Consider the following 22,053-nt stretch of genomic DNA (forward strand, 5'->3'; position numbering starts at 1 on the left):
GGGATGGATTTTTAGCCCAATTCAAGTTGAAGAAAAGTGGTTTCGTGAAAATCGCAGAAATTTTTTTTTCAGAAACTCCGGGGTGCCTGGAGGTCGCGGTGCACCACGCGACAGTTGTATTCCAAAACTGAGTCACTCAGATCACACGAGTACCCAAGCATGCTTGAAACTCATTCAAATGCAAGTGCTTCAATCTGTTGTCTTGATTGTTTCCCACTCATTCCATTTGATTTGGGTAACATGTCAAAATCCTATGCCCAGAGAACTTCAACTAGAGTTCACGGAAATGCTCAGTGGACACCCCAGGTAGGATAAGGATCAGCATTTCCACACTACTCAGAGAATTTTTATTTTCAGGGATGGATTTTTAGCCCAATTCAAATGAAGAAAAGTGGTTTCGTGAAAATCGCAGAAAATTTTTTTTCAGAAACTCCGGGGTGCCTGGAGGTCGCGGTGCACCACGCGAAAGTTGTATTCCAAAACTGAGTCACTCAGATCACACGAGTACCCAAGCATGCTTGAAACTCATTCAAATGCAAGTGCTTCTATCTGTTGTCTTGATTGTTTCCCACTCGTTCCTTTTGGTTTGGGTAACATGTCTAAATCCTATGCCCAGAGAACTTCAAGTAGAGTTCGCGGAAATGCTCAGTGGACACCCCAGGTAGGGTAAGGATCAGCATTTCCACACTACTCAGAGAATTTTTATTTTCAGGGATGGATTTTTAGCCCAATTCAAGTTGAAGAAAATTGGTTTCGTGAAAATCGCAGAAAATTTTTTTTCAGAAACTCCGGGGTGCCTGGAGGTCGCGGTGCACCACGCGAAAGTTGTATTCCAAAACTGAGTCACTCAGATCACACGAGTACCCAAGCATGCTTGAAACTCATTCAAATGCAAGTGCTTCTATCTGTTGTCTTGATTGTTTCCCAATCATTCCTTTTGGTTTGGGTAACATGTCAAAATCCTATGCCTAGAGAACTTCAAGTAGAGTTCGCAGAAATGCTCAGTGGACACCCCAGGTAGGGTAAGGATCAGCATTTCCACACTACTCAGACAATTTTTAATCTCAGGGATGGATTTTCAGCCCAATTCAAGTTGAAGAAAAGTGGTTTCGTGAAAATCGCAGAAAATTTTTTTTCAGAAACTCCGGGGTGCCTGGAGGTCGCGGTGCACCACGCGAAAGTTGTATTCCAAAACTGAGTCACTCAGATCACACGAGTACCCAAGCATGCTTGAAACTCATTCAAATGCAAGTGCTTCTATCTGTTGTCTTGATTGTTTCCCACTCATTCCTTTCGGTTTGGGTAACATGTCAAAATCCTATGCCCAGAGAACTTCAAGTAGAGTTCGCAGAAATGCTCAGTGGACACCCCAGGTAGGGTAAGGATCAGCATTTCCACACTACTCAGACAATTTTTAATTTCAGGGATGGATTTTTAGCCCAATTCAAGTTGAAGAAAAGTGGTTTCGTGATAATCGCAGAAAATTTTTTTTCAGAAACTCCGGGGTGCCTGGAGGTCGCGGTGCACCACGCGAAAGTTGTATTCCAAAACTGAGTCACTCAGATCACACGAGTACCCAAGCATGCTTGAAACTCATTCAAATGCAAGTGCTTCTATCTGTTGTCTTGATTGTTTCCCACTCGTTCCTTTTGGTTTGGGTAACATATCTAAATCCTATGCCCAGAGAACTTCAAGTAGAGTTCGCGGAAATGCTCAGTGGACACCCCAGGTAGGGTAAGGATCAGCATTTCCACACTACTCAGAGAATTTTTATTTTCAGGGATGGATTTTTAGCCCAATTCAAGTTGAAGAAAATTGGTTTCGTGAAAATCGCAGAAAATTTTTTTTCAGAAACTCCGGGGTGCCTGGAGGTCGCGGTGCACCACGCGAAAGTTGTATTCCAAAACTGAGTCACTCAGATCACACGAGTACCCAAGCATGCTTGAAACTCATTCAAATGCAAGTGCTTCTATCTGTTGTCTTGATTGTTTCCCAATCATTCCTTTTGGTTTGGGTAACATGTCAAAATCCTATGCCTAGAGAACTTCAAGTAGAGTTCGCAGAAATGCTCAGTGGACACCCCAGGTAGGGTAAGGATCAGCATTTCCACACTACTCAGACAATTTTTAATCTCAGGGATGGATTTTCAGCCCAATTCAAGTTGAAGAAAAGTGGTTTCGTGAAAATCGCAGAAAATTTTTTTTCAGAAACTCCGGGGTGCCTGGAGGTCGCGGTGCACCACGCGAAAGTTGTATTCCAAAACTGAGTCACTCAGATCACACGAGTACCCAAGCATGCTTGAAACTCATTCAAATGCAAGTGCTTCTATCTGTTGTCTTGATTGTTTCCCAATCATTCCTTTTGGTTTGGGTAACATGTCAAAATCCTATGCCTAGAGAACTTCAAGTAGAGTTCGCAGAAATGCTCAGTGGACACCCCAGGTAGGGTAAGGATCAGCATTTCCACACTACTCAGACAATTTTTAATCTCAGGGTTGGATTTTTAGCCCAATTTAAGTTGAAGAAAAGTGGTTTCGTGAAAATCGCAGAAAATTTTTTTTCAGAAACTCCGGGGTGCCTGGAGGTCGCGGTGCACCACGCGAAAGTTGTATTCCAAAACTGAGTCACTCAGATCACACGAGTACCCAAGCATGCTTGAAACTCATTCAAATGCAAGTGCTTCTATCTGTTGTCTTGATTGTTTCCCACTCATTCTTTTTGGTTTGGGTAACATGTCTAAATCCTATGCCCAGAGAACTTCAAGTAGAGTTCGCGGAAATGCTCAGTGGACACCCCAGGTAGGGTAAGGATCAGCATTTCCACACTACTCAGAGAATTTTTATTTTCAGGGATGGATTTTTAGCCCAATTCAAGTTGAAGAAAAGTGGTTTCGTGAAAATCGCAGAAATTTTTTTTTCAGAAACTCCGGGGTGCCTGGAGGTCGCGGTGCACCACGCGACAGTTGTATTCCAAAACTGAGTCACTCAGATCACACGAGTACCCAAGCATGCTTGAAACTCATTCAAATGCAAGTGCTTCAATCTGTTTTCTTGATTGTTTCCCACTCATTCCATTTGATTTGGGTAACATGTCAAAATCCTATGCCCAGAGAACTTCAACTAGAGTTCACGGAAATGCTCAGTGGACACCCCAGGTAGGATAAGGATCAGCATTTCCACACTACTCAGAGAATTTTTATTTTCAGGGATGGATTTTTAGCCCAATTCAAGTTGAAGAAAAGTGGTTTCGTGATAATCGCAGAAAATTTTTTTTCAGAAACTCCGGGGTGCCTGGAGGTCGCGGTGCACCACGCGAAAGTTGTATTCCAAAACTGAGTCACTCAGATCACACGAGTACCCAAGCATGCTTGAAACTCATTCAAATGCAAGTGCTTCTATCTGTTGTCTTGATTGTTTCCCACTCGTTCCTTTTGGTTTGGGTAACATGTCTAAATCCTATGCCCAGAGAACTTCAAGTAGAGTTCGCGGAAATGCTCAGTGGACACCCCAGGTAGGGTAAGGATCAGCATTTCCACACTACTCAGAGAATTTTTATTTTCAGGGATGGATTTTTAGCCCAATTCAAGTTGAAGAAAATTGGTTTCGTGAAAATCACAGAAAATTTTTTTTCAGAAACTCCGGGGTGCCTGGAGGTCGCGGTGCACCACGCGAAAGTTGTATTCCAAAACTGAGTCACTCAGATCACACGAGTACCCAAGCATGCTTGAAACTCATTCAAATGCAAGTGCTTCTATCTGTTGTCTTGATTGTTTCCCAATCATTCCTTTTGGTTTGGGTAACATGTCAAAATCCTATGCCTAGAGAACTTCAAGTAGAGTTCGCAGAAATGCTCAGTGGACACCCCAGGTAGGGTAAGGATCAGCATTTCCACACTACTCAGACAATTTTTAATCTCAGGGATGGATTTTCAGCCCAATTCAAGTTGAAGAAAAGTGGTTTCGTGAAAATCGCAGAAAATTTTTTTTCAGAAACTCCGGGGTGCTTGGAGGTCGCGGTGCACCACGCGACAGTTGTATTCCAAAACTGAGTCACTCAGATCACACGAGTACCCAAGCATGCTTGAAACTCATTCAAATGCAAGTGCTTCAATCTGTTGTCTTGATTGTTTCCCACTCATTCCATTTGATTTGGGTAACATGTCAAAATCCTATGCCCAGAGAACTTCAACTAGAGTTCACGGAAATGCTCAGTGGACACCCCAGGTAGGATAAGGATCAGCATTTCCACACTACTCAGAGAATTTTTATTTTCAGGGATGGATTTTTAGCCCAATTCAAATGAAGAAAAGTGGTTTCGTGAAAATCGCAGAAAATTTTTTTTCAGAAACTCCGGGGTGCCTGGAGGTCGCGGTGCACCACGCGAAAGTTGTATTCCAAAACTGAGTCACTCAGATCACACGAGTACCCAAGCATGCTTGAAACTCATTCAAATGCAAGTGCTTCTATCTGTTGTCTTGATTGTTTCCCACTCATTCCTTTCGGTTTGGGTAACATGTCAAAATCCTATGCCCAGAGAACTTCAAGTAGAGTTCGCAGAAATGCTCAGTGGACACCCCAGGTAGGGTAAGGATCAGCATTTCCACACTACTCAGACAATTTTTAATTTCAGGGATGGATTTTTAGCCCAATTCAAGTTGAAGAAAAGTGGTTTCGTGATAATCGCAGAAAATTTTTTTTCAGAAACTCCGGGGTGCCTGGAGGTCGCGGTGCACCACGCGAAAGTTGTATTCCAAAACTGAGTCACTCAGATCACACGAGTACCCAAGCATGCTTGAAACTCATTCAAATGCAAGTGCTTCTATCTGTTGTCTTGATTGTTTCCCACTCGTTCCTTTTGGTTTGGGTAACATATCTAAATCCTATGCCCAGAGAACTTCAAGTAGAGTTCGCGGAAATGCTCAGTGGACACCCCAGGTAGGGTAAGGATCAGCATTTCCACACTACTCAGAGAATTTTTATTTTCAGGGATGGATTTTTAGCCCAATTCAAGTTGAAGAAAATTGGTTTCGTGAAAATCGCAGAAATTTTTTTTTCAGAAACTCCGGGGTGCCTGGAGGTCGCGGTGCACCACGCGAAAGTTGTATTCCAAAACTGAGTCACTCAGATCACACGAGTACCCAAGCATGCTTGAAACTCATTCAAATGCAAGTGCTTCTATCTGTTGTCTTGATTGTTTCCCAATCATTCCTTTTGGTTTGGGTAACATGTCAAAATCCTATGCCTAGAGAACTTCAAGTAGAGTTCGCAGAAATGCTCAGTGGACACCCCAGGTAGGGTAAGGATCAGCATTTCCACACTACTCAGACAATTTTTAATCTCAGGGATGGATTTTCAGCCCAATTCAAGTTGAAGAAAAGTGGTTTCGTGAAAATCGCAGAAAATTTTTTTTCAGAAACTCCGGGGTGCCTGGAGGTCGCGGTGCACCACGCGAAAGTTGTATTCCAAAACTGAGTCACTCAGATCACACGAGTACCCAAGCATGCTTGAAACTCATTCAAATGCAAGTGCTTCTATCTGTTGTCTTGATTGTTTCCCAATCATTCCTTTTGGTTTGGGTAACATGTCAAAATCCTATGCCTAGAGAACTTCAAGTAGAGTTCGCAGAAATGCTCAGTGGACACCCCAGGTAGGGTAAGGATCAGCATTTCCACACTACTCAGACAATTTTTAATCTCAGGGTTGGATTTTTAGCCCAATTTAAGTTGAAGAAAAGTGGTTTCGTGAAAATCGCAGAAAATTTTTTTTCAGAAACTCCGGGGTGCCTGGAGGTCGCGGTGCACCACGCGAAAGTTGTATTCCAAAACTGAGTCACTCAGATCACACGAGTACCCAAGCATGCTTGAAACTCATTCAAATGCAAGTGCTTCTATCTGTTGTCTTGATTGTTTCCCAATCATTCCTTTTGGTTTGGGTAACATGTCAAAATCCTATGCCCAGAGAACTTCAAGTAGAGTTCACGGAAATGCTCAGTGGACACCCCAGGTAGGGTAAGGATCAGCATTTCCACACTACTCAGAGAATTTTTATTTTCAGGGATGGATTTTTAGCCCAATTCAAGTTGAAGAAAAGTGGTTTCGTGAAAATCGCAGAAAATTTTTTTTCAGAAACTCCGGGGTGCCTGGAGGTCGCGGTGCACCACGCGAGAGTTGTATTCCAAAACTGAGTCACTCAGATCACACGAGTACCCAAGCATGCTTGAAACTCATTCAAATGCAAGTGCTTCTATCTGTTGTCTTGATTGTTTCCCAATCATTCCTTTTGGTTTGGGTAACATGTCAAAATCCTATGCCCAGAGAACTTCAAGTAGAGTTCGCGGAAATGCTCAGTGGACACCCCAGGTAGGGTAAGGATCAGCATTTCCACACTACTCAGAGAATTTTTATTTTCAGGGATGGATTTTTAGCCCAATTCAAGTTGAAGAAAAGTGGTTTCGTGAAAATCGCAGAAAAATTTTTTTCAGAAACTCCGGGGTGCCTGGAGGTCGCGGTGCACCACGCGAAAGTTGTATTCCAAAACTGAGTCACTCAGATCAAACGAGTACCCAAGCATGCTTGAAACTCATTCAAATGCAAGTGCCTCTATCTGTTGTCTTGATTGTTTCCCACTCATTCCATTTGATTTGGGTAACATGTCAAAATAATATGCCCAGAGAACTTCAACTAGGGTTCACGGAAATGCTCAGTGGACACCCCAGGTAGGATAAGGATCAGCATTTCCACACTACTCAGAGAATTTTTATTTTCAGGGATGAATTTTTAGCCCAATTCAAGTTGAAGAAAAGTGGTTTCGTGAAAATCGCAGAAAATTTTTTTTCAGAAACTCCGGGGTGCCTGGAGGTCGCGGTGCACCACGCGAAAGTTGTATTCCAAAACTGAGTCACTCAGATCACACGAGTACCCAAGCATGCTTGAAACTCATTCAAATGCAAGTGCTTCTATCTGTTGTCTTGATTGTTTCCCAATCATTCCTTTTGGTTTGGGTAACATGTCAAAATCCTATGCCCAGAGAACTTCAAGTAGAGTTCACGGAAATGCTCAGTGGACACCCCAGGTAGGGTAAGGATCAGCATTTCCACACTACTCAGAGAATTTTTATTTTCAGGGATGGATTTTTAACCCAATTCAAGTTGAAGAAAAGTGGTTTCGTGAAAATCGCAGAAAATTTTTTTTCAGAAACTCCGGGGTGCCTGGAGGTCGCGGTGCACCACGCGACAGTTGTATTCCAAAACTGAGTCACTCAGATCACACGAGTACCCAAGCATGCTTGAAACTCATTCAAATGCAAGTGCTTCTATCTGTTGTCTTGATTGTTTCCCAATCATTCCTTTTGGTTTGGGTAACATGTCAAAATCCTATGCCCAGAGAACTTCAAGTAGAGTTCGCGGAAATGCTCAGTGGACACCCCAGGTAGGGTAAGGATCAGCATTTCCACACTACTCAGAGAATTTTTATTTTCAGGGATGGATTTTTAGCCCAATTCAAGTTGAAGAAAAGTGGTTTCGTGAAAATCGCAGAAATTTTTTTTTCAGAAACTCCGGGGTGCCTGGAGGTCGCGGTGCACCACGCGAAAGTTGTATTCCAAAACTGAGTCACTCAGATCAAACGAGTACCCAAGCATTCTTGAAACTCATTCAAATGCAAGTGCTTCTATCTGTTGTCTTGATTGTTTCCCAATCATTCCTTTTGGTTTGGGTAACATGTCAACATCCTATGCCCAGAGAACTTCAAGTAGAGTTCGTGGAAATGCTCAGTGGACACCCCAGGTAGGGTAAGGATCAGCATTTCCACACTACTCAGAGAATTTTTATTTTCAGGGATGGATTTTTAGCCCAATTCAAGTTGAAGAAAAGTGGTTTCGTGAAAATCGCAGAAATTTTTTTTTCAGAAACTCCGGGGTGCCTGGAGGTCGCGGTGCACCACGCGACAGTTGTATTCCAAAACTGAGTCACTCAGATCACACGAGTACCCAAGCATGCTTGAAACTCATTCAAATGCAAGTGCTTCAATCTGTTGTCTTGATTGTTTCCCACTCATTCCATTTGATTTGGGTAACATGTCAAAATCCTATGCCCAGAGAACTTCAACTAGAGTTCACGGAAATGCTCAGTGGACACCCCAGGTAGGATAAGGATCAGCATTTCCACACTACTCAGAGAATTTTTATTTTCAGGGATGGATTTTTAGCCCAATTCAAATGAAGAAAAGTGGTTTCGTGAAAATCGCAGAAAATTTTTTTTCAGAAACTCCGGGGTGCCTGGAGGTCGCGGTGCACCACGCGAAAGTTGTATTCCAAAACTGAGTCACTCAGATCACACGAGTACCCAAGCATGCTTGAAACTCATTCAAATGCAAGTGCTTCTATCTGTTGTCTTGATTGTTTCCCACTCATTCCTTTCGGTTTGGGTAACATGTCAAAATCCTATGCCCAGAGAACTTCAAGTAGAGTTCGCAGAAATGCTCAGTGGACACCCCAGGTAGGGTAAGGATCAGCATTTCCACACTACTCAGACAATTTTTAATTTCAGGGATGGATTTTTAGCCCAATTCAAGTTGAAGAAAAGTGGTTTCGTGATAATCGCAGAAAATTTTTTTTCAGAAACTCCGGGGTGCCTGGAGGTCGCGGTGCACCACGCGAAAGTTGTATTCCAAAACTGAGTCACTCAGATCACACGAGTACCCAAGCATGCTTGAAACTCATTCAAATGCAAGTGCTTCTATCTGTTGTCTTGATTGTTTCCCACTCGTTCCTTTTGGTTTGGGTAACATGTCTAAATCCTATGCCCAGAGAACTTCAAGTAGAGTTCGCGGAAATGCTCAGTGGACACCCCAGGTAGGGTAAGGATCAGCATTTCCACACTACTCAGAGAATTTTTATTTTCAGGGATGGATTTTTAGCCCAATTCAAGTTGAAGAAAAGTGGTTTCGTGAAAATCGCAGAAAATTTTTTTTCAGAAACTCCGGGGTGCCTGGAGGTCGCGGTGCACCACGCGAAAGTTGTATTCCAAAACTGAGTCACTCAGATCACACGAGTACCCAAGCATGCTTGAAACTCATTCAAATGCAAGTGCTTCTATCTGTTGTCTTGATTGTTTCCCAATCATTCCTTTTGGTTTGGGTAACATGTCAAAATCCTATGCCTAGAGAACTTCAAGTAGAGTTCGCAGAAATGCTCAGTGGACACCCCAGGTAGGGTAAGGATCAGCATTTCCACACTACTCAGACAATTTTTAATCTCAGGGATGGATTTTCAGCCCAATTCAAGTTGAAGAAAAGTGGTTTCGTGAAAATCGCAGAAAATTTTTTTTCAGAAACTCCGGGGTGCTTGGAGGTCGCGGTGCACCACGCGACAGTTGTATTCCAAAACTGAGTCACTCAGATCACACGAGTACCCAAGCATGCTTGAAACTCATTCAAATGCAAGTGCTTCTATCTGTTGTCTTGATTGTTTCCCACTCATTCCTTTCGGTTTGGGTAACATGTCAAAATCCTATGCCCAGAGAACTTCAAGTAGAGTTCGCAGAAATGCTCAGTGGACACCCCAGGTAGGGTAAGGATCAGCATTTCCACACTACTCAGACAATTTTTAATCTCAGGGTTGGATTTTTAGCCCAATTTAAGTTGAAGAAAAGTGGTTTCGTGAAAATCGCAGAAAATTTTTTTTCAGAAACTCCGGGGTGCCTGGAGGTCGCGGTGCACCACGCGAAAGTTGTATTCCAAAACTGAGTCACTCAGATCACACGAGTACCCAAGCATGCTTGAAACTCATTCAAATGCAAGTGCTTCTATCTGTTGTCTTGATTGTTTCCCAATCATTCCTTTTGGTTTGGGTAACATGTCAAAATCCTATGCCCAGAGAACTTCAAGTAGAGTTCACGGAAATGCTCAGTGGACACCCCAGGTAGGGTAAGGATCAGCATTTCCACACTACTCAGAGAATTTTTATTTTCAGGGATGGATTTTTAACCCAATTCAAGTTGAAGAAAAGTGGTTTCGTGAAAATCGCAGAAAATTTTTTTTCAGAAACTCCGGGGTGCCTGGAGGTCGCGGTGCACCACGCGACAGTTGTATTCCAAAACTGAGTCACTCAGATCACACGAGTACCCAAGCATGCTTGAAACTCATTCAAATGCAAGTGCTTCTATCTGTTGTCTTGATTGTTTCCCAATCATTCCTTTTGGTTTGGGTAACATGTCAAAATCCTATGCCCAGAGAACTTCAAGTAGAGTTCGCGGAAATGCTCAGTGGACACCCCAGGTAGGGTAAGGATCAGCATTTCCACACTACTCAGAGAATTTTTATTTTCAGGGATGGATTTTTAGCCCAATTCAAGTTGAAGAAAAGTGGTTTCGTGAAAATCGCAGAAATTTTTTTTTCAGAAACTCCGGGGTGCCTGGAGGTCGCGGTGCACCACGCGAAAGTTGTATTCCAAAACTGAGTCACTCAGATCAAACGAGTACCCAAGCATTCTTGAAACTCATTCAAATGCAAGTGCTTCTATCTGTTGTCTTGATTGTTTCCCAATCATTCCTTTTGGTTTGGGTAACATGTCAACATCCTATGCCCAGAGAACTTCAAGTAGAGTTCGTGGAAATGCTCAGTGGACACCCCAGGTAGGGTAAGGATCAGCATTTCCACACTACTCAGAGAATTTTTATTTTCAGGGATGGATTTTTAGCCCAATTCAAGTTGAAGAAAAGTGGTTTCGTGAAAATCGCAGAAATTTTTTTTTCAGAAACTCCGGGGTGCCTGGAGGTCGCGGTGCACCACGCGACAGTTGTATTCCAAAACTGAGTCACTCAGATCACACGAGTACCCAAGCATGCTTGAAACTCATTCAAATGCAAGTGCTTCAATCTGTTGTCTTGATTGTTTCCCACTCATTCCATTTGATTTGGGTAACATGTCAAAATCCTATGCCCAGAGAACTTCAACTAGAGTTCACGGAAATGCTCAGTGGACACCCCAGGTAGGATAAGGATCAGCATTTCCACACTACTCAGAGAATTTTTATTTTCAGGGATGGATTTTTAGCCCAATTCAAATGAAGAAAAGTGGTTTCGTGAAAATCGCAGAAAATGTTTTTTCAGAAACTCCGGGGTGCCTGGAGGTCGCGGTGCACCACGCGAAAGTTGTATTCCAAAACTGAGTCACTCAGATCACACGAGTACCCAAGCATGCTTGAAACTCATTCAAATGCAAGTGCTTCTATCTGTTGTCTTGATTGTTTCCCACTCATTCCTTTCGGTTTGGGTAACATGTCAAAATCCTATGCCCAGAGAACTTCAAGTAGAGTTCGCAGAAATGCTCAGTGGACACCCCAGGTAGGGTAAGGATCAGCATTTCCACACTACTCAGACAATTTTTAATTTCAGGGATGGATTTTTAGCCCAATTCAAGTTGAAGAAAAGTGGTTTCGTGATAATCGCAGAAAATTTTTTTTCAGAAACTCCGGGGTGCCTGGAGGTCACGGTGCACCACGCGAAAGTTGTATTCCAAAACTGAGTCACTCAGATCACACGAGTACCCAAGCATGCTTGAAACTCATTCAAATGCAAGTGCTTCTATCTGTTGTCTTGATTGTTTCCCACTCGTTCCTTTTGGTTTGGGTAACATGTCTAAATCCTATGCCCAGAGAACTTCAAGTAGAGTTCGCGGAAATGCTCAGTGGACACCCCAGGTAGGGTAAGGATCAGCATTTCCACACTACTCAGAGAATTTTTATTTTCAGGGATGGATTTTTAGCCCAATTCAAGTTGAAGAAAAGTGGTTTCGTGAAAATCGCAGAAAATTTTTTTTCAGAAACTCCGGGGTGCCTGGAGGTCGCGGTGCACCACGCGAAAGTTGTATTCCAAAACTGAGTCACTCAGATCACACGAGTACCCAAGCATGCTTGAAACTCATTCAAATGCAAGTGCTTCTATCTGTTGTCTTGATTGTTTCCCAATCATTCCTTTTGGTTTGGGTAACATGTCAAAATCCTATGCCTAGAGAACTTCAAGTAGAGTTCGCAGAAATGCTCAGTGGACACCCCAGGTAGGGTAAGGATCAGCATTTCCACACTACTCAGACAATTTTTAATCTCAGGGATGGATTTTCAGCCCAATTCAAGTTGAAGAAAAGTGGTTTCGTGAAAATCGCAGAAATTTTTTTTTCAGAAACTCCGGGGTGCCTGGAGGTCGCGGTGCACCACGCGAAAGTTGTATTCCAAAACTGAGTCACTCAGATCAAACGAGTACCCAAGCATTCTTGAAACTCATTCAAATGCAAGTGCTTCTATCTGTTGTCTTGATTGTTTCCCAATCATTCCTTTTGGTTTGGGTAACATGTCAACATCCTATGCCCAGAGAACTTCAAGTAGAGTTCGTGGAAATGCTCAGTGGACACCCCAGGTAGGGTAAGGATCAGCATTTCCACACTACTCAGAGAATTTTTATTTTCAGGGATGGATTTTTAGCCCAATTCAAGTTGAAGAAAAGTGGTTTCGTGAAAATCGCAGAAATTTTTTTTTCAGAAACTCCGGGGTGCCTGGAGGTCGCGGTGCACCACGCGAAAGTTGTATTCCAAAACTGAGTCACTCAGATCAAACGAGTACCCAAGCATTCTTGAAACTCATTCAAATGCAAGTGCTTCTATCTGTTGTCTTGATTGTTTCCCAATCATTCCTTTTGGTTTGGGTAACATGTCAACATCCTATGCCCAGAGAACTTCAAGTAGAGTTCGTGGAAATGCTCAGTGGACACCCCAGGTAGGGTAAGGATCAGCATTTCCACACTACTCAGAGAATTTTTATTTTCAGGGATGGATTTTTAGCCCAATTCAAGTTGAAGAAAAGTGGTTTCGTGAAAATCGCAGAAATTTTTTTTTCAGAAACTCCGGGGTGCCTGGAGGTCGCGGTGCACCACGCGACAGTTGTATTCCAAAACTGAGTCACTCAGATCACACGAGTACCCAAGCATGCTTGAAACTCATTCAAATGCAAGTGCTTCAATCTGTTGTCTTGATTGTTTCCCACTCATTCCATTTGATTTGGGTAACATGTCAAAATCCTATGCCCAGAGAACTTCAACTAGAGTTCACGGAAATGCTCAGTGGACACCCCAGGTAGGATAAGGATCAGCATTTCCACACTACTCAGAGAATTTTTATTTTCAGGGATGGATTTTTAGCCCAATTCAAATGAAGAAAAGTGGTTTCGTGAAAATCGCAGAAAATTTTTTTTCAGAAACTCCGGGGTGCCTGGAGGTCGCGGTGCACCACGCGAAAGTTGTATTCCAAAACTGAGTCACTCAGATCACACGAGTACCCAAGCATGCTTGAAACTCATTCAAATGCAAGTGCTTCTATCTGTTGTCTTGATTGTTTCCCACTCATTCCTTTCGGTTTGGGTAACATGTCAAAATCCTATGCCCAGAGAACTTCAAGTAGAGTTCGCAGAAATGCTCAGTGGACACCCCAGGTAGGGTAAGGATCAGCATTTCCACACTACTCAGACAATTTTTAATTTCAGGGATGGATTTTTAGCCCAATTCAAGTTGAAGAAAAGTGGTTTCGTGATAATCGCAGAAAATTTTTTTTCAGAAACTCCGGGGTGCCTGGAGGTCGCGGTGCACCACGCGAAAGTTGTATTCCAAAACTGAGTCACTCAGATCACACGAGTACCCAAGCATGCTTGAAACTCATTCAAATGCAAGTGCTTCTATCTGTTGTCTTGATTGTTTCCCACTCGTTCCTTTTGGTTTGGGTAACATGTCTAAATCCTATGCCCAGAGAACTTCAAGTAGAGTTCGCGGAAATGCTCAGTGGACACCCCAGGTAGGGTAAGGATCAGCATTTCCACACTACTCAGAGAATTTTTATTTTCAGGGATGGATTTTTAGCCCAATTCAAGTTGAAGAAAAGTGGTTTCGTGAAAATCGCAGAAAATTTTTTTTCAGAAACTCCGGGGTGCCTGGAGGTCGCGGTGCACCACGCGAAAGTTGTATTCCAAAACTGAGTCACTCAGATCACACGAGTACCCAAGCATGCTTGAAACTCATTCAAATGCAAGTGCTTCTATCTGTTGTCTTGATTGTTTCCCAATCATTCCTTTTGGTTTGGGTAACATGTCAAAATCCTATGCCTAGAGAACTTCAAGTAGAGTTCGCAGAAATGCTCAGTGGACACCCCAGGTAGGGTAAGGATCAGCATTTCCACACTACTCAGACAATTTTTAATCTCAGGGATGGATTTTCAGCCCAATTCAAGTTGAAGAAAAGTGGTTTCGTGAAAATCGCAGAAAATTTTTTTTCAGAAACTCCGGGGTGCTTGGAGGTCGCGGTGCACCACGCGACAGTTGTATTCCAAAACTGAGTCACTCAGATCACACGAGTACCCAAGCATGCTTGAAACTCATTCAAATGCAAGTGCTTCTATCTGTTGTCTTGATTGTTTCCCACTCATTCCTTTCGGTTTGGGTAACATGTCAAAATCCTATGCCCAGAGAACTTCAAGTAGAGTTCGCAGAAATGCTCAGTGGACACCCCAGGTAGGGTAAGGATCAGCATTTCCACACTACTCAGACAATTTTTAATCTCAGGGTTGGATTTTTAGCCCAATTTAAGTTGAAGAAAAGTGGTTTCGTGAAAATCGCAGAAAATTTTTTTTCAGAAACTCCGGGGTGCCTGGAGGTCGCGGTGCACCACGCGAAAGTTGTATTCCAAAACTGAGTCACTCAGATCACACGAGTACCCAAGCATGCTTGAAACTCATTCAAATGCAAGTGCTTCTATCTGTTGTCTTGATTGTTTCCCAATCATTCCTTTTGGTTTGGGTAACATGTCAAAATCCTATGCCCAGAGAACTTCAAGTAGAGTTCACGGAAATGCTCAGTGGACACCCCAGGTAGGGTAAGGATCAGCATTTCCACACTACTCAGAGAATTTTTATTTTCAGGGATGGATTTTTAACCCAATTCAAGTTGAAGAAAAGTGGTTTCGTGAAAATCGCAGAAAATTTTTTTTCAGAAACTCCGGGGTGCCTGGAGGTCGCGGTGCACCACGCGACAGTTGTATTCCAAAACTGAGTCACTCAGATCACACGAGTACCCAAGCATGCTTGAAACTCATTCAAATGCAAGTGCTTCTATCTGTTGTCTTGATTGTTTCCCAATCATTCCTTTTGGTTTGGGTAACATGTCAAAATCCTATGCCCAGAGAACTTCAAGTAGAGTTCGCGGAAATGCTCAGTGGACACCCCAGGTAGGGTAAGGATCAGCATTTCCACACTACTCAGAGAATTTTTATTTTCAGGGATGGATTTTTAGCCCAATTCAAGTTGAAGAAAAGTGGTTTCGTGAAAATCGCAGAAATTTTTTTTTCAGAAACTCCGGGGTGCCTGGAGGTCGCGGTGCACCACGCGAAAGTTGTATTCCAAAACTGAGTCACTCAGATCAAACGAGTACCCAAGCATTCTTGAAACTCATTCAAATGCAAGTGCTTCTATCTGTTGTCTTGATTGTTTCCCAATCATTCCTTTTGGTTTGGGTAACATGTCAACATCCTATGCCCAGAGAACTTCAAGTAGAGTTCGTGGAAATGCTCAGTGGACACCCCAGGTAGGGTAAGGATCAGCATTTCCACACTACTCAGAGAATTTTTATTTTCAGGGATGGATTTTTAGCCCAATTCAAGTTGAAGAAAAGTGGTTTCGTGAAAATCGCAGAAATTTTTTTTTCAGAAACTCCGGGGTGCCTGGAGGTCGCGGTGCACCACGCGACAGTTGTATTCCAAAACTGAGTCACTCAGATCACACGAGTACCCAAGCATGCTTGAAACTCATTCAAATGCAAGTGCTTCAATCTGTTGTCTTGATTGTTTCCCACTCATTCCATTTGATTTGGGTAACATGTCAAAATCCTATGCCCAGAGAACTTCAACTAGAGTTCACGGAAATGCTCAGTGGACACCCCAGGTAGGATAAGGATCAGCATTTCCACACTACTCAGAGAATTTTTATTTTCAGGGATGGATTTTTAGCCCAATTCAAATGAAGAAAAGTGGTTTCGTGAAAATCGCAGAAAATTTTTTTTCAGAAACTCCGGGGTGCCTGGAGGTCGCGGTGCACCACGCGAAAGTTGTATTCCAAAACTGAGTCACTCAGATCACACGAGTACCCAAGCATGCTTGAAACTCATTCAAATGCAAGTGCTTCTATCTGTTGTCTTGATTGTTTCCCACTCATTCCTTTCGGTTTGGGTAACATGTCAAAATCCTATGCCCAGAGAACTTCAAGTAGAGTTCGCAGAAATGCTCAGTGGACACCCCAGGTAGGGTAAGGATCAGCATTTCCACACTACTCAGACAATTTTTAATTTCAGGGATGGATTTTTAGCCCAATTCAAGTTGAAGAAAAGTGGTTTCGTGATAATCGCAGAAAATTTTTTTTCAGAAACTCCGGGGTGCCTGGAGGTCACGGTGCACCACGCGAAAGTTGTATTCCAAAACTGAGTCACTCAGATCACACGAGTACCCAAGCATGCTTGAAACTCATTCAAATGCAAGTGCTTCTATCTGTTGTCTTGATTGTTTCCCACTCGTTCCTTTTGGTTTGGGTAACATGTCTAAATCCTATGCCCAGAGAACTTCAAGTAGAGTTCGCGGAAATGCTCAGTGGACACCCCAGGTAGGGTAAGGATCAGCATTTCCACACTACTCAGAGAATTTTTATTTTCAGGGATGGATTTTTAGCCCAATTCAAGTTGAAGAAAAGTGGTTTCGTGAAAATCGCAGAAAATTTTTTTTCAGAAACTCCGGGGTGCCTGGAGGTCGCGGTGCACCACGCGAAAGTTGTATTCCAAAACTGAGTCACTCAGATCACACGAGTACCCAAGCATGCTTGAAACTCATTCAAATGCAAGTGCTTCTATCTGTTGTCTTGATTGTTTCCCAATCATTCCTTTTGGTTTGGGTAACATGTCAAAATCCTATGCCTAGAGAACTTCAAGTAGAGTTCGCAGAAATGCTCAGTGGACACCCCAGGTAGGGTAAGGATCAGCATTTCCACACTACTCAGACAATTTTTAATCTCAGGGATGGATTTTCAGCCCAATTCAAGTTGAAGAAAAGTGGTTTCGTGAAAATCGCAGAAAATTTTTTTTCAGAAACTCCGGGGTGCTTGGAGGTCGCGGTGCACCACGCGACAGTTGTATTCCAAAACTGAGTCACTCAGATCACACGAGTACCCAAGCATGCTTGAAACTCATTCAAATGCAAGTGCTTCTATCTGTTGTCTTGATTGTTTCCCACTCATTCCTTTCGGTTTGGGTAACATGTCAAAATCCTATGCCCAGAGAACTTCAAGTAGAGTTCGCAGAAATGCTCAGTGGACACCCCAGGTAGGGTAAGGATCAGCATTTCCACACTACTCAGACAATTTTTAATCTCAGGGTTGGATTTTTAGCCCAATTTAAGTTGAAGAAAAGTGGTTTCGTGAAAATCGCAGAAAATTTTTTTTCAGAAACTCCGGGGTGCCTGGAGGTCGCGGTGCACCACGCGAAAGTTGTATTCCAAAACTGAGTCACTCAGATCACACGAGTACCCAAGCATGCTTGAAACTCATTCAAATGCAAGTGCTTCTATCTGTTGTCTTGATTGTTTCCCACTCATTCTTTTTGGTTTGGGTAACATGTCTAAATCCTATGCCCAGAGAACTTCAAGTAGAGTTCGCGGAAATGCTCAGTGGACACCCCAGGTAGGGTAAGGATCAGCATTTCCACACTACTCAGAGAATTTTTATTTTCAGGGATGGATTTTTAGCCCAATTCAAGTTGAAGAAAAGTGGTTTCGTGAAAATCGCAGAAATTTTTTTTTCAGAAACTCCGGGGTGCCTGGAGGTCGCGGTGCACCACGCGACAGTTGTATTCCAAAACTGAGTCACTCAGATCACACGAGTACCCAAGCATGCTTGAAACTCATTCAAATGCAAGTGCTTCAATCTGTTTTCTTGATTGTTTCCCACTCATTCCATTTGATTTGGGTAACATGTCAAAATCCTATGCCCAGAGAACTTCAACTAGAGTTCACGGAAATGCTCAGTGGACACCCCAGGTAGGATAAGGATCAGCATTTCCACACTACTCAGAGAATTTTTATTTTCAGGGATGGATTTTTAGCCCAATTCAAGTTGAAGAAAAGTGGTTTCGTGATAATCGCAGAAAATTTTTTTTCAGAAACTCCGGGGTGCCTGGAGGTCGCGGTGCACCACGCGAAAGTTGTATTCCAAAACTGAGTCACTCAGATCACACGAGTACCCAAGCATGCTTGAAACTCATTCAAATGCAAGTGCTTCTATCTGTTGTCTTGATTGTTTCCCACTCGTTCCTTTTGGTTTGGGTAACATGTCTAAATCCTATGCCCAGAGAACTTCAAGTAGAGTTCGCGGAAATGCTCAGTGGACACCCCAGGTAGGGTAAGGATCAGCATTTCCACACTACTCAGAGAATTTTTATTTTCAGGGATGGATTTTTAGCCCAATTCAAGTTGAAGAAAATTGGTTTCGTGAAAATCGCAGAAAATTTTTTTTCAGAAACTCCGGGGTGCCTGGAGGTCGCGGTGCACCACGCGAAAGTTGTATTCCAAAACTGAGTCACTCAGATCACACGAGTACCCAAGCATGCTTGAAACTCATTCAAATGCAAGTGCTTCAATCTGTTTGCTTCTATCTGTTGTCTTGATTGTTTCCCAATCATTCCTTTTGGTTTGGGTAACATGTCAAAATCCTATGCCTAGAGAACTTCAAGTAGAGTTCGCAGAAATGCTCAGTGGACACCCCAGGTAGGGTAAGGATCAGCATTTCCACACTACTCAGACAATTTTTAATCTCAGGGATGGATTTTCAGCCCAATTCAAGTTGAAGAAAAGTGGTTTCGTGAAAATCGCAGAAAATTTTTTTTCAGAAACTCCGGGGTGCCTGGAGGTCGCGGTGCACCACGCGACAGTTGTATTCCAAAACTGAGTTACTCAGATCACACGAGTACCCAAGCATGCTTGAAACTCATTCAAATGCAAGTGCTTCTATCTGTTGTCTTGACTGTTTCCCAATCATTCCTTTTGGTTTGGGTAACATGTCAAAATCCTATGCCCAGAGAACTTCAACTAGAGTTCGCGGAAATGCTCAGTGGACACCCCAGGTAGGATAAGGATCAGCATTTCCACACTACTCAGAGAATTTTTATTTTCAGGGATGGATTTTTAGCCCAATTCAAGTTGAAGAAAAGTGGTTTCGTGAAAATCGCAGAAATTTTTTTTTCAGAAACTCCGGGGTGCCTGGAGGTCGCGGTGCACCACGCGACAGTTGTATTCCAAAACTGAGTCACTCAGATCACACGAGTACCCAAGCATGCTTGAAACTCATTCAAATGCAAGTGCTTCTATCTGTTGTCTTGATTGTTTCCCAATCATTCCTTTTGGTTTGGGTAACATGTCAAAATCCTATGCCCAGAGAACTTCAAGTAGAGTTCGAGGAAATGCTCAGTGGACACCCCAGGTAGGGTAAGGATCAGCATTTAAACACTACTCTGAGAATTTTTATTTTCAGGGATGGATTTTTAGCCCAATTCAAGTTGAAGAAAAGTGGTTTCGTGAAAATCGCAGAAAATTTTTTTTCAGAAACTCCGGGGTGCCTGGAGGTCGCGGTGCACCACGCGACAGTTGTATTCCAAAACTGAGTTACTCAGATCACACGAGTACCCAAGCATGCTTGAAACTCATTCAAATGCAAGTGCTTCTATCTGTTGTCTTGACTGTTTCCCAATCATTCCTTTTGGTTTGGGTAACATGTCAAAATCCTATGCCCAGAGAACTTCAAGTAGAGTTCGCGGAAATGCTCAGTGGACACCCCAGGTAGGGTAAGGATCAGCATTTCCACACTACTCAGAGAATTTTTATTTTCAGGGATGGATTTTTAGCCCAATTCAAGTTGAAGAAAAGTGGTTTCGTGAAAATCGCAGAAAATTTTTTTTCAGAAACTCCGGGGTGCCTGGAGGTCGCGGTGCACCACGCGAAAGTTGTATTCCAAAACTGAGTCACTCAGATCACACGAGTACCCAAGCATGCTTGAAACTCATTCAAATGCAAGTGCTTCTATCTGTTGTCTTGATTGTTTCCCAATCATTCCTTTTGGTTTGGGTAACATGTCAAAATCCTATGCCTAGAGAACTTCAAGTAGAGTTCGCAGAAATGCTCAGTGGACACCCCAGGTAGGGTAAGGATCAGCATTTCCACACTACTCAGACAATTTTTAATCTCAGGGATGGATTTTCAGCCCAATTCAAGTTGAAGAAAAGTGGTTTCGTGAAAATCGCAGAAAATTTTTTTTCAGAAACTCCGGGGTGCTTGGAGGTCGCGGTGCACCACGCGACAGTTGTATTCCAAAACTGAGTCACTCAGATCACACGAGTACCCAAGCATGCTTGAAACTCATTCAAATGCAAGTGCTTCTATCTGTTGTCTTGATTGTTTCCCACTCATTCCTTTCGGTTTGGGTAACATGTCAAAATCCTATGCCCAGAGAACTTCAAGTAGAGTTCGCAGAAATGCTCAGTGGACACCCCAGGTAGGGTAAGGATCAGCATTTCCACACTACTCAGACAATTTTTAATCTCAGGGTTGGATTTTTAGCCCAATTTAAGTTGAAGAAAAGTGGTTTCGTGAAAATCGCAGAAAATTTTTTTTCAGAAACTCCGGGGTGCCTGGAGGTCGCGGTGCACCACGCGAAAGTTGTATTCCAAAACTGAGTCACTCAGATCACACGAGTACCCAAGCATGCTTGAAACTCATTCAAATGCAAGTGCTTCTATCTGTTGTCTTGATTGTTTCCCACTCATTCTTTTTGGTTTGGGTAACATGTCTAAATCCTATGCCCAGAGAACTTCAAGTAGAGTTCGCGGAAATGCTCAGTGGACACCCCAGGTAGGGTAAGGATCAGCATTTCCACACTACTCAGAGAATTTTTATTTTCAGGGATGGATTTTTAGCCCAATTCAAGTTGAAGAAAAGTGGTTTCGTGAAAATCGCAGAAATTTTTTTTTCAGAAACTCCGGGGTGCCTGGAGGTCGCGGTGCACCACGCGACAGTTGTATTCCAAAACTGAGTCACTCAGATCACACGAGTACCCAAGCATGCTTGAAACTCATTCAAATGCAAGTGCTTCAATCTGTTTTCTTGATTGTTTCCCACTCATTCCATTTGATTTGGGTAACATGTCAAAATCCTATGCCCAGAGAACTTCAACTAGAGTTCACGGAAATGCTCAGTGGACACCCCAGGTAGGATAAGGATCAGCATTTCCACACTACTCAGAGAATTTTTATTTTCAGGGATGGATTTTTAGCCCAATTCAAGTTGAAGAAAAGTGGTTTCGTGATAATCGCAGAAAATTTTTTTTCAGAAACTCCGGGGTGCCTGGAGGTCGCGGTGCACCACGCGAAAGTTGTATTCCAAAACTGAGTCACTCAGATCACACGAGTACCCAAGCATGCTTGAAACTCATTCAAATGCAAGTGCTTCTATCTGTTGTCTTGATTGTTTCCCACTCGTTCCTTTTGGTTTGGGTAACATGTCTAAATCCTATGCCCAGAGAACTTCAAGTAGAGTTCGCGGAAATGCTCAGTGGACACCCCAGGTAGGGTAAGGATCAGCATTTCCACACTACTCAGAGAATTTTTATTTTCAGGGATGGATTTTTAGCCCAATTCAAGTTGAAGAAAATTGGTTTCGTGAAAATCGCAGAAAATTTTTTTTCAGAAACTCCGGGGTGCCTGGAGGTCGCGGTGCACCACGCGAAAGTTGTATTCCAAAACTGAGTCACTCAGATCACACGAGTACCCAAGCATGCTTGAAACTCATTCAAATGCAAGTGCTTCAATCTGTTTGCTTCTATCTGTTGTCTTGATTGTTTCCCAATCATTCCTTTTGGTTTGGGTAACATGTCAAAATCCTATGCCTAGAGAACTTCAAGTAGAGTTCGCAGAAATGCTCAGTGGACACCCCAGGTAGGGTAA

Source organism: Lepisosteus oculatus, chromosome 1 (assembly GCF_040954835.1).
Source record: "Lepisosteus oculatus isolate fLepOcu1 chromosome 1, fLepOcu1.hap2, whole genome shotgun sequence".
NCBI lineage: Eukaryota > Metazoa > Chordata > Actinopteri > Semionotiformes > Lepisosteidae > Lepisosteus > Lepisosteus oculatus.